Source organism: Protopterus annectens, chromosome 3.part1, assembly GCF_019279795.1.
Source record: "Protopterus annectens isolate FY-2018-M chromosome 3.part1, PAN1.0, whole genome shotgun sequence".
Taxonomy (NCBI): Eukaryota; Metazoa; Chordata; order Ceratodontiformes; family Protopteridae; genus Protopterus; species Protopterus annectens.
The window spans coordinates 997,522,485-997,534,649 of record NC_056732.1 but is presented as its reverse complement, the minus strand read 5'-3'; the positions used below and the strand labels follow the sequence as shown (position 1 = coordinate 997,534,649).

Below are 12,165 nucleotides of genomic sequence, written 5' to 3'. Positions count from 1 at the left end.
TCATCCAACCAGCAAGCCAGCCATCCATTCATCCAACCATCCAGCCAGCCATCCATTCATGCAGCCAGCCAAACATTCATGCAGCCAGCCACGCATTCATTCAGGCAGCCACCCATTCATTCAGACAGCCACCCATTCATTCAGCCAGCCATCCATTCATGCAGACAGCCAGCCAGCCATTCATTCAGCCATCCATCCATTCATACAGCCGGCCATCATTTCATGCAGCCAGCCATCCATCCAGCCAGGCATCCATTCATGCAGCCATCCATCCAGTCATTCATCCTTGCAGCTGCTACTCCCACCAACCAGCTAGCCACTTCAGCAGCCAGCCAACCAGCCACTCCAGCAGCCAGCTGGCTAGCCACTCTACCAGCCATCCGTCGTAACCATAACAGCATATCCTTCACCACTCCTGTGGTGATGTCATGGTAGAGGGTGTGGCAAGTGTCATAATTGCCACACACCCACATCCCACTTTGGCCTGCTTAAAAGGTGGCAACCCTAATTTACATATGAAATTCAGCTTTTAACTTGAGAAAGCTAGAAATGGAAACTGTTTCATTAAGCCCGGGGGGGGGGGGGCATGTTGCTTTGCACTTAAGCTGCCACATTAATTCTCGATACTCTAAAAAATGTCAGAAAGAATCCCCCCCCCGTCATTGTTTCCTATCTGTTCAAGGGCACAGAATTTAAACTGATGGGTGTTCTTTTATGTGTTTGTACAACGCATTCTTGAGATTGTTCTTTTTAATATCATATAAATGTTGGTAAACTCGCTTATTAAGGCTATTAATAGTCTTCCCTATGTAGAAACTATAGCACTGTTGGCAAATCGCACGCTCTCTCTCTCTATATATATATATATATATATATATATATATATATATATATATATATATATATATCAGACCTCTACTTTGATAATTAAGCCTTTGCTTCAGGACTACCCTACCAAAACCCCTAATGTACAGAGACTCATTCTCCAAAATGTATGGGCATTGATTACAATGTCCACATTTCACCATCTTGCCTTTGTTCACATTGGTTACATTAGTTTCAAGCAAGTTTTTTATTGACTTGTCTTTCTTATATACTACTACTGGATAGTCACCTAATTTATTTTTAAATTGTTGTTCCATGTCAAAAAGTACCCAGTTGTGATTTAAAATTTCTTTGATTTTACCAAAAAGTGGACTAAAATTAAGAACCATAGAGTGTTGAAAAGAATTATTGGTAATGTGTGGTATGTCTACCCTACCACTGCTATTGTTATGTACCCCCCCTAATATGGGTAACAAATGGCCTTGCTTTCTCTTTGCGATTACTTCCTGAAGTATGGGTTCTAGAAAGGTTGTGGGATACCCTCTTCCTAGTAGCATATTCTCTAAAAGTCCTATTTCCTTTAGAAAGCATTCCTCTTCTCTGACCATCCTTGCCAACCTGACTCCCTGCCCCTTCACCAAAGATCTCTTTTGGTGCATTGGGTGAGCACTGGAAAAGTGCAACAATCTATTGGAGTAGGTTGGCTTCCTGTATAACATGGAGCTAAACCTGTGATTGACTTTATCCTTCCTGATAGTGATGCCCAAGAAGTGTATACTGTTGTCATTAATGTCCATTGTGAACTGTAGAAAATGTGTACTTTTATTTAAGAATTCGAAGAATTCATGCAATAACTCCTGAGACCCTCCCCATAAAATAAGGATGTCATTCAAATAACTTCCATAGAATTTACAGTATTTAAATAGTCCAGATGTGAAAATGTTAGAAGTTTCCCATTCAGCTAGGACAATATTAGCAAATGGGGCACACATGATGCCGCCATGGCCACCCCTAATCTTTTGTTTAAAATATTGCCCCTTAAAGAGAATTAAGTTATTGTTAAATTTCATATCCATAACTGTTTGGAACATCAATATTCTGGAATGTGTAAAACCAGAATGCTTGCAAAGAAGATCATAAAACATACTGATACCCTCCTCATGTGGAATAACTGTAAATAAGTCACGGGCAGCAATTGGGGCAAATATAAGATGTTCGTTGTACATATCCTGTTGAATTTTCTTAAGACAGTCCCATGAGTCCTGTAATATATGTGGGGATTGTTTTAATAAATCCTTCAGGTTTAAGTCTATATACTTAGCCATAGAAAATGTCTCTGATGCCTTGGCATCCACTATGGGCCTTAAGGGGGATCAGTGGTAGACTTATGGATCATAGGTATACCTGGTGATTCATAGGGTCCATTCTCTGTGTATTGTTGTTGTAATTGTGGTAATACTGCTCCCCCCATTCCATTTGCTGCCTCTGATTGAGAAGGCGCTCAGTCCTTCTCAGAGATCTATACCAAAAAAATGCTTTTACATCTATATAGTGATACCTATGAAGAAACTTCTATCAGCTTAATATAGCGTATAGACATACAGACATAACACTCATAGACCTATTACTTGACAATCAAATAATACTTGCTGAGTTAAACTATATGCAACAAGAAAGCCCACGTACCCCTACGATCTTTGGTATACCTAATATCCATAAGTCTACCACTGATCCCCCTTAAGGTCCATAGTGGATGCCAAGGCATCGGAGACATTTTCTGCGTCTAAGTATATAGACTTAAACCTGAAGGATTTATTAAAACAATTCCCACATATATTACAGGATTCATGGGACTGTCTTAAGAAAATTCAACAGGATATGTACAATGAGCATCTTATATTTGCCACAATTGATGTCCGTGACTTATTTACAGTTATTCCACATGAGGAGGGTATCAGTATGTTTTATGATTTTCTTTGCAAGCATTCTGGTTTTACACATTCCAGAATACTGATGTTCCAAACAGTTATGGACATGAAATTTAACAATAACTTAATTCTCTTTGAGGGGCAATATTTTAAACAAAAGATAGGGGTGGCCATGGCGGCATCATGTGCGCCCCTATTTGCTAATATTGTCCTAGCTGAATGGGAAACTTCTAACATTTTCACATCTGGACTATTTAAATACTGTAAATTCTATGGAAGTTATTTGAATGACATCCTTATTTTATGGGGAGGGTCTCAGGAGTTATTGCATGAATTCTTCGAATTCTTAAATAAAAGTACACATTTTCTACAGTTCACAATGGACATTAATGACAACAGTATACACTTCTTGGGCATCACTATCAGGAAGGATAAAGTCAATCACAGGTTTAGCTCCATGTTATACAGGAAGCCAACCTACTCCAATAGATTGTTGCACTTTTCCAGTGCTCACCCAATGCACCAAAAGAGATCTTTGGTGAAGGGGCAGGGAGTCAGGTTGGCAAGGATGGTCAGAGAAGAGGAATGCTTTCTAAAGGAAATAGGACTTTTAGAGAATATGCTACTAGGAAGAGGGTATCCCACAACCTTTCTAGAACCCATACTTCAGGAAGTCATCGCAAAGAGAAAGCAAGGCCATTTGTTACCCATATTAGGGGGGGTACATAACAATAGCAGTGGTAGGGTAGACATACCACACATTACCAATAATTCTTTTCAACACTCTATGGTTCTTACTTTTAGTCCACTTTTTGGTAAAATCAAAGAAATTTTAAATCACAACTGGGTACTTTTTGACATGGAACAACAATTTAAAAATAAATTAGGTGACTATCCAGTAGTAGTATATAAGAAAGACAAGTCAATAAAAAACTTGCTTGAAACTAATGTAACCAATGTAAACAAAGGCAAGATGGTGAAATGTGGACATTGTAATCAATGCCCATACATTTTGGAGAATAAGTCTCTGTACATTAGGGGTTTTGGAAGGGTAGTCGTGAAGCAAAGGCTTAATTGTCAAAGTAGAGGTCTGATATATATATAGCGATTTGCCAACAGTGCTATAGTTTCTACATAGGGAAGACTATTAATAGCCTTAATAAGTGAGTTTACCAACATTTATATGATATTAGAAAGAACAATCTCAAGAATGCGTTGTACAAACACATAAAAGAACACCCTGGTCATCAGTTTAAATTAAGTGCCCTTGAACAGATAGGAAACAACGACGACGGGGGGGGGGGGGGTTCTTTCTGACATTTTTTTAGAGTATCGAGAATTAATGTGGCAGCTTAAGTGCAATGCATAACACCCCCCCTGGGCTTAATGAAACTTTTTCCATTTCTGGATATCTCAAGTTAAAAGCTGAAATTCATATGTAAATAAAAATGTAATTTTATTAAGGACATTTTAAGCTAATAGATTGTGAAAGAATTAAGAGGTTATTTATTGTTATTTATTTCTGAGAATTTGATTATTAGCTTTGTACAGGTTTTTATATGTTTTATTATCCCAGTTTGCATAACACAGCTCTGTCCGTTCCAAAAGCTGCTTTCAATGTTATGCATAGAAAATGATGTTTTTCCTGCTTCTAGTGTTATAGGGAATTTATCATTAATTTCATTTTTTTAAATAATATGAACCTACACCTTTTATAATTAATTAATTGTTTAATTAGTGTAAGTCATGTGACAAAAGTACATATTTGGTTCATTGTGCTTTTTTGTATTCTGAAGAAGTCAATGCTGACAGCTGACAAAAGCGCTAAATAAAGGTTTCTGGTTACTGTCTGTGAGCCGTATTGCTCTTTCTTATTTTATTTATTCAGTTTATTGTTGTTTTGTTTGTGTTCCCATGTCCTGATAATTCAAATGGTTACCATTATGTTCAGGTCACAGTATGCATGCATATTTCTACTTCTAGTATGAACTCTGGAAGTGAGACTTTGCAATATATATATATATATATATATATATATATATATATATATATATACACAAATATATATATATATGCACCTGCTAATAGCATGTCCTAATTGGAAGCACACACCAGAATGGAAAGAACTGCAGGTATACATGTACTTCATTTAAGCTATGGCCATGTACCTACAGAAAGCAAGTAAAGTCTTTGATGTGAGCACACCCACCACCACTACATGAATCTAAAACCCTGAAAGGCAACACAGGAGGATCTGCTTCCATTTTAAAGCCTACTTAACCCTTCAAGCTGTGCCATACAGCTACCACTGAGTAAACCTCCTCTGGCAAAATAAATAATTGAAAGTGGTAGCACGTGCTAATACTGCAAATATAAAATTACAAAAAAAGTTTGACTTCTAAATCAGTTTATAATTCAGAAATATAGAAGATGAATACAAAATTAAGACCTGTATTGAAGGCAGATAGTTCAGTACTGTGTCTTTTTTTAATTAAAGCATTGTAAACAAGTTGTCAGTATTATTATAGTTTAGAGTTGTATCAACTGTTGAAAGTGACTAAGTGAGCAAACACGTTAATTTTCTATGATGTTTCCTACCCCCACATTGATAGTTAAAGGAGTTTTGATACAGAATTTCTGACAGTATCAATTATTTCCTAAAAGCATTAGATACAACTCTGTTTTGTTCAGAGTGTAAAATAAAATAAAGTCAAGTATTATTATTATTTTAATAGGTTCATAGGTTCATACTAAGCTATCTGCCCTAGGGCATTTATAAGCCTAGCCAGAGTGTGTTTGGCTTTCGCCACCCATTTTAAATTAATTTTGCTATGCCCTTTTTCGAGGATAGTATACTGTGCCTCTGTCTAACAGTGACACAGAAGTGATACCCAGGGTAAACCTACGATCTCCTATCCACTCATCAAGATTCCTCTTGAAGAGAGTCAATGAGGGACTCTGCCTAACCTGGACTGAGATTTTATTCCAGAGTGAAGGGAGCCTCTGGGTTATGAATCTGTCCCTCCAGCATGTCTTATTTATTTCAGTGCTGAGGTTCAAGTCTCTCGAGCGCGTGGCTCGATGGTATTTGGATTTTCTGAGGTGCAGCATGTCCATTAATTCTGGGTTGGACATTGCTTTATATGTCAGGCACAGATCGCCTCTGAGCAGGCGGTATGCCACTGAGTAGAGCTGGAGTTTCTTTAACCGGGCAGCATATGGCATCTGTTTGAGCCCTTTGATCCTCTTGGTGAGGTACTTTTTGGGTCTTTCCAGTTGCTGCAAATGTCTGGTAAGGTACATCCCAAAAGGGGCATTGTACTCAATTATGAGCCTGATGAGGGATGAGTAAAGAGGCACAATGACCTCCCCTGATCTAGATGTGAATCCCTTCATGATTAGGTGGGCTATATAAAATGTTTTTCTAACCACTTTGGCCACGTGGTTGTCAAATGCAAGATTGCTATCAACTTGGGTCCTCAGGTCCCTAATTACTTCTTCTGTACTTAATGGATTACCATCTATGTGGTAATTTGTGGGCACTTTGTTTTTGCCAAAGGGGATGACTATACACTTTTTGGCGTTTAGCTTGAGGCCATGGCTCTGGCATCAGTTGTCTGTTTCTATGAGGCCCTTTTGGAGGATGTTTGTGTTGGCTGGAGAGTCGATTATGGTGCCCAGTTTGCAGTCATCTGCGAACTTGGTCAGCCACAGTCCTTCCGTGTTGGCCTGTACCTCCGAGAAATATATACCGAACAAAAGAGGTCCCAGGATTGAGCCTTGTGGGACGCCACTTGTAACTGGTTTGGAGTCTGACATGGCTCCAGCAATTCTAACCATGTGGGTTCTGTCCTTGAGCCAGTTTGCAACCCATCTAGTGACATAGGGGTTTATATTTAAGCTGGTGAGCTTATCTATAATGCCCGAGTTGGGTATTGTATCGAACGCTTTTGCGAGGTCCAGGTAGGCTGTGTGGACCACCTTTCCCTCGTCAATGGCCTTGGTGACTATTTCAAAGAAATTGACCAGGTTTAAGAGGCAGGATCTGCCCTTAACAAAGCCGAACTGAATAGGATCCAGTGTCTGTACGTCCCCAATATCTTTATTTGTGAGGTCCATCATGATCCTTTCCATAGCTTTGTAGACCAAGCTAGTCAGGCTTATGGGGCGATAGTTTCCAGGATCCGTTGAGGCACCACCTTTGTGGAGAGGGACCACTGTTGCTGTACGCCACTCTTTGGTACATATCCTGTAGTAAGGCTGAGATTGAACAGTAGTTTTATGTTTGGGTTTAGCTCTTCTTGGAGTTCATGTAGGATGCAGCCCGGGACACCGTCTGGTCCCATTGATGCTGTGTTTTTTGCTTTGGAGAGGGCAGCTCTTACCTGAACATCTGAGATGTCAGGGGGGCAGCACTCTGCTGGGATAGATATTTGCCCTTTTGGTGGGAGAAGTTTGCGCTGAACCTGTCAGCTAGGATGTTGGCAATGTCTGTGGGTTCAGTGTATTTTTGTCATTTTGGACTAATTCTGAGCATATCTGGGAATTCCCACCCAGGTTCCTAACATAACTAAAGAAAGCCTTGTGATTATCCTTAGTGTCCTGTGCAATTTTTCTCTCGAAGCTGGCCTTAGACGATTTTATGAGTGCCCATAGTTTTTTGCTAATACTGATCAGAGATGCCTTCCCTTTTTGGGATTTTGCTCTATCATGTAGTAGCTTCCTCCTTCTATTGTATAGTTTGTTTATGGCTGGGGTCCACCAGACAGGACGTCTGCCTTTGGAGGATTGGGTCTTGGTTTTATTTGGGATTGCATGATCCATGCATTCCTGAAGGTGTTCATAGAATGCGTTTATAAAGGATTCTGCGGTCTCGGCCGTATTTTCCACAGGCCCGGGGGCTTTGAAGGATTCCACCTCGGTTTTGAGGAGTGTGAAATTTGCTTTAGAAAAGTTTTTCACTGTGGTTCTCTGGGCAGGGGGTGGGGTCGGGATGTGAATATCCAGTGAGATTAGTTTATGGTCTGATCTTACCAGTGAGGGATACACTTCTGGTCTGGAGCATAGAGTCCCCATGTTGTTGATGATCAGGTCCAGTATGTTTTTCCCTCTTGTGGGAGTGGTAATAAGCTGTTCCATAGCATTTGAGTTTATAAGTTCTAGGAACCTTTGGGCTAGGGTGTTGGAGCTAGAGTAATGCTCCCAGTCTATGTTTGGGTAGTTGAAATCGCCCAATATAATGGTGTTTGGAGAGACCTTCGTATTTTCCAGTGTTCTCAGGAAGGCTGAGTGGGGTTCCTGGGTTTGGGAGGGTGGTCTGTAGCAGGCTATAAACTGGAAGGCAGTTTTACCCACTGCTAGTTGCACATGGATAGTCTCTGATGCGTTGTGCTGTGCCACCAACCTGGAGGTGTGGGTATCTTTGACGAATATTGATACTCCCCCTTTTTTTGTGGTTCGGTCCAAGTTTTGGGGCCAAAAAGCATCTATAAAACAGGTTCTACATTTGGGTCTATATTAGAACACCGAATGTTCAAAATTTTGAGTGTTCTAATATCGACCCATTTTCAGCGAATGCTGAAAATATCGAAGAAACAGAAAACCAAATGTTTTCCTAGGGAAAGAATTCGGTTGTCCATTTCTGTTGCTTCTGTATTTTCAGCACTGTGGTGGAAAGTTACGGGTCGGGTTCAGGTAAGTATGCAATTGTGTGGACATGAGGGTTAGGGCGGGTTAGGTGAGTTAGGGTTAGGGCGTGGGTGAGGTGACTGTACGATAGTGACGGACCTTAGCGTTAGGGTTAAGGTAAGTGGATAGTTAGTGGTGTATGTATAGTTTAGTGTAGGGTTAGGTGTAAGAGTTTAGGTGTATGTGTATGGATTGCTATTTGTTTGGTGTGCTTGTGTTGTGTGTATGTGTTTTGGAACAGCAAATTTTTCCCTAGGAAAAAATTTGCTGTTCTGAATGTTTGATGTTTTAAATTTTTGATTCATAGGGTTCAATATTAGAACACTCAACATTTTGAATGTTCGGTGCTCTAATATAGACCCTCTGCATTCATACTGATACTAAAAAGTGTTGCAAGTTGTTTTAAATATTTATATTTATAATGATGCATACCCCCAATCAATAATGCCCACCTTTGACAGCTTTCACAACTATATCTGACAAGGATTTTAATCATGCAAGACTATATCTCTCTGCAGCAGTCAAGTTCTATGAAAACTTTTTAAAGGTATTAGTCACATTGCTGTGTAATTGCTTCAATATGCTTTATTCAAAAATGTGGACAGTGGGTTGATAATAGGTTGAAAATCAGATTCACAAAACCAAAACTTTTAACACAGTCATTCATCACATTATTTGCTGAAGTTACTCCAGTTATCAGATAATACTGCGTATTTAAAAAAGCTCGAAAATCTTCTTACCACTAAAGCTCTTTGAAATTTAGAATCATAGAAGAGGTATACAAAACTGACACTATGATTGAGTACAGACAGATCAGAACTATTCTTTTTGGAAAAACTCACAACCAAGTTTAAACCTATTGTTTAGGTTTCCATCATCTCTCAAATGCTAGCTAGCACCAACTGACCTCCCCTGGGCCTAAATGTACAAATTTCAGGCTTTGTGGTACACAGTCCCTTTTTGGTATCATTGTGGAGGTAGGAGATATTAAATGAAATCAACAACTTTCTTTACCTTTGTCAGCTGTATGTAGGCCCTGATCAGTTTTTAAACAACAAATGGATTATTTTCTTTTACACTCTCAACAAAGAATTGTCATATTTAACTCTCTTCAGAAACAGTTAATAATATCAGAACGTTGGTATCAAACTTTCTATTTGTTAGCAAAAATATAGAACCAGTTAATCTTACCACTAGACATATCGTATCAGGTAGGGGTTATCTTACTGAACCAATCCTGGCATTCTTAGCATCCTGTTAAAGTCCCTTTTGTGTTCTGCAAAAGCCCATATTAAGGATACTACATATTTTAACAGAGTTTGGGAGGTATACATATAGATGAGAAGATATGATGATTGGATGGGAGATAGGAAATTCACCCTGGGGATCACATCAGTCTCCCTGCTAGACAGGGGTCCAGGGAAGTAAATACTGCGGGAAGAAATAGCCAGGGAATTGTTATGGCTAGACTTGTATAGGCCATAGGGCTAATAGCCTAGTTCCAGCCTATGAACCTATATACTGTTCTGTACTTTGGATGTACATTCCCTATACACCAGTATCCTCTATGATGATGGAATCACTGCAGTTTTTTTTCTAACAAGGGGGACTTTATCATCAGATTTTTTTCTTTTCTTGTTATTGATGCTTGATATAGTCCTACATATTAATGTGTCCTATTTCAAGGCAGTTGTTATCAAGTACAAGGAACTGCAATGTGGGCAGCTTTGCTCCCACATATGCAGATATTTTTATATGATTCTTTGACCTTCACAATATTATAATCAAATCAGTCATGTCTTTTATGATTTGACTGAATTTTGTCATAGATATCTTGATGACTGTTGGCTGCTTTGCAGAGGTAAAAAATATTCGATTTAAACAATCCATGAGGCATCATGAACAAAATCAATGTCACATTACAGTTTCCAGTAATTTATTAAGTGCACATTTTTGAACATTATAGATGGTTCGGTCAGTACTTCTATGTAAAGAAAGCCCTTTACTAGAAATGCTCTTGTTTTCTAACAGTTGTGGTTCACAATATAGTGTAAAAATAATCCCTTGTTGACAACTTCACATTATATACATCAGTATATACATTTATAGTGATACAAAGATGAATACACATGAGACGGATTCACTTATGACTAGGTTCCATTAAAGGGGGATATAATACTCAGTCTTTAAAAACTGTGAAGGAACAGGCACAAGAAAAGTCTAGAATAGATTTGTTACAGGATAGCCAAGTCTATGGGTCAGATGTGCAGAAACCAAGATTTGTAATGACTTATGGATCTCATACCATTAAAATTAAGGCCATCATCCAGAAATATTGGTATTTGATAACTGTGTATATTTTTTTAGCACACTGGTTTCAACTACATGATATTTTGCTTGTAAAAGAGCCATAAATATTGGTCAGACTTTTTTTTCATTTTATGCATGTATTGCTACACAGTGAGGGGGTAAACATTTCCAAAATGTTGTTTTTCATTTAAAATTGTAGTTTCTGTAAACACATTTCCAAAACATTATTTTACATCCAACAATACTTACAGGACACATGAGGTTAAATGCTTGATTACCTTCACAACTAATGGATTGTTTACATTTTGATCTGCACATGTAGTGGCTCTTATTAAGGGTTGCAGGAAAAAGCATGAGTCAACCCAAAGACAAGCACAATATATACACACTCTTTCTAGTGCATTCCGCATTACTGGAATTGATAAAGTAAATGTTAGTACTGTAAATAAATCTATGAGTGAGCAATTTTTAAATAGAAAAAAACAAATGTGGATAATTAATCCCCTTATTCACCATGTACTAATGAAATGTTTTAATGACAGCTTTTTCTGTTGTTTTGCTGCTGTAGAGTATATCTGGTTCTTCACATTTTTATTTGTCTCAGACACTGTTGTGTAATCTAACCTAAATATCAATCTTGTGTATATGTATATATATATATATATATATATATATATATATATATATATATATATATATATATATATATATATGGGAACACTACTAAATCTCAAACTTTTGAAATCTCGAATTTCAAAAGCTCGAGACCATGTAGCAGAAACCCCACATTACCGAAAGACCAGAAGCGTGAAATTCAAAATCCCGATGTAAAGGGATTTTGAGTTAGTGCTTCTGGTGGTGCAGTTCAGGTAAGTATGTGTGTGTAAGTGTGTTTGTGAGGGGCTTTAGTGTGTGTGTAAGTGTGTGTTGTGACTGTGGTGTGTGTGTGTCTGTGTGTGTCTGTGTGTGTGTGTGTGTGTGTGTGTGTGTGTGTGTGTGTGTGAGGGGCTGTAATGTGTGGGTGTGAGTTTGCCTTGTGTGTATGTTTGTGCGATCTCGGAGTTATAATGTTAAAGTAGTGGGGGTGTGGGGGGAACAGCCCCCCACATGGGGGGTACAGGGGGCAAAGCCCCCCTGCTTATCTTTAGTGTAGGGTGGTTTGTTTGGTTATGGGGGGAGGCTATGTGTATGTTTGTGTGTGTGCTGTATGTATGTAGTACTTTCGCGATTTGGAATTTCGTTGTTTTAACATTTAGGTAATGTGGGGTTTCGGGCTTATAGTCTCGGTATTTTGGGCTTCGAGATTATGTAATTTCAGGATTCAATAGTGAATCCATATATATATATATATATATATATATATATATATATATATACACACACACACACACACACACACACACATTATATATAT

General features: G+C 38.5%; 1 protein-coding gene across 1 annotated transcript in view; it reads left to right on the top strand.

The window, feature by feature from the left end:
- CCHR3.PART1H8orf34 (chromosome chr3.part1 C8orf34 homolog) overlaps window positions 1–12,165 on the top strand; it is a 3,081,413-nt gene that overhangs the window by 1,806,455 nt on the left and 1,262,793 nt on the right. The gene's annotated exons all lie outside the window — the stretch shown is intronic.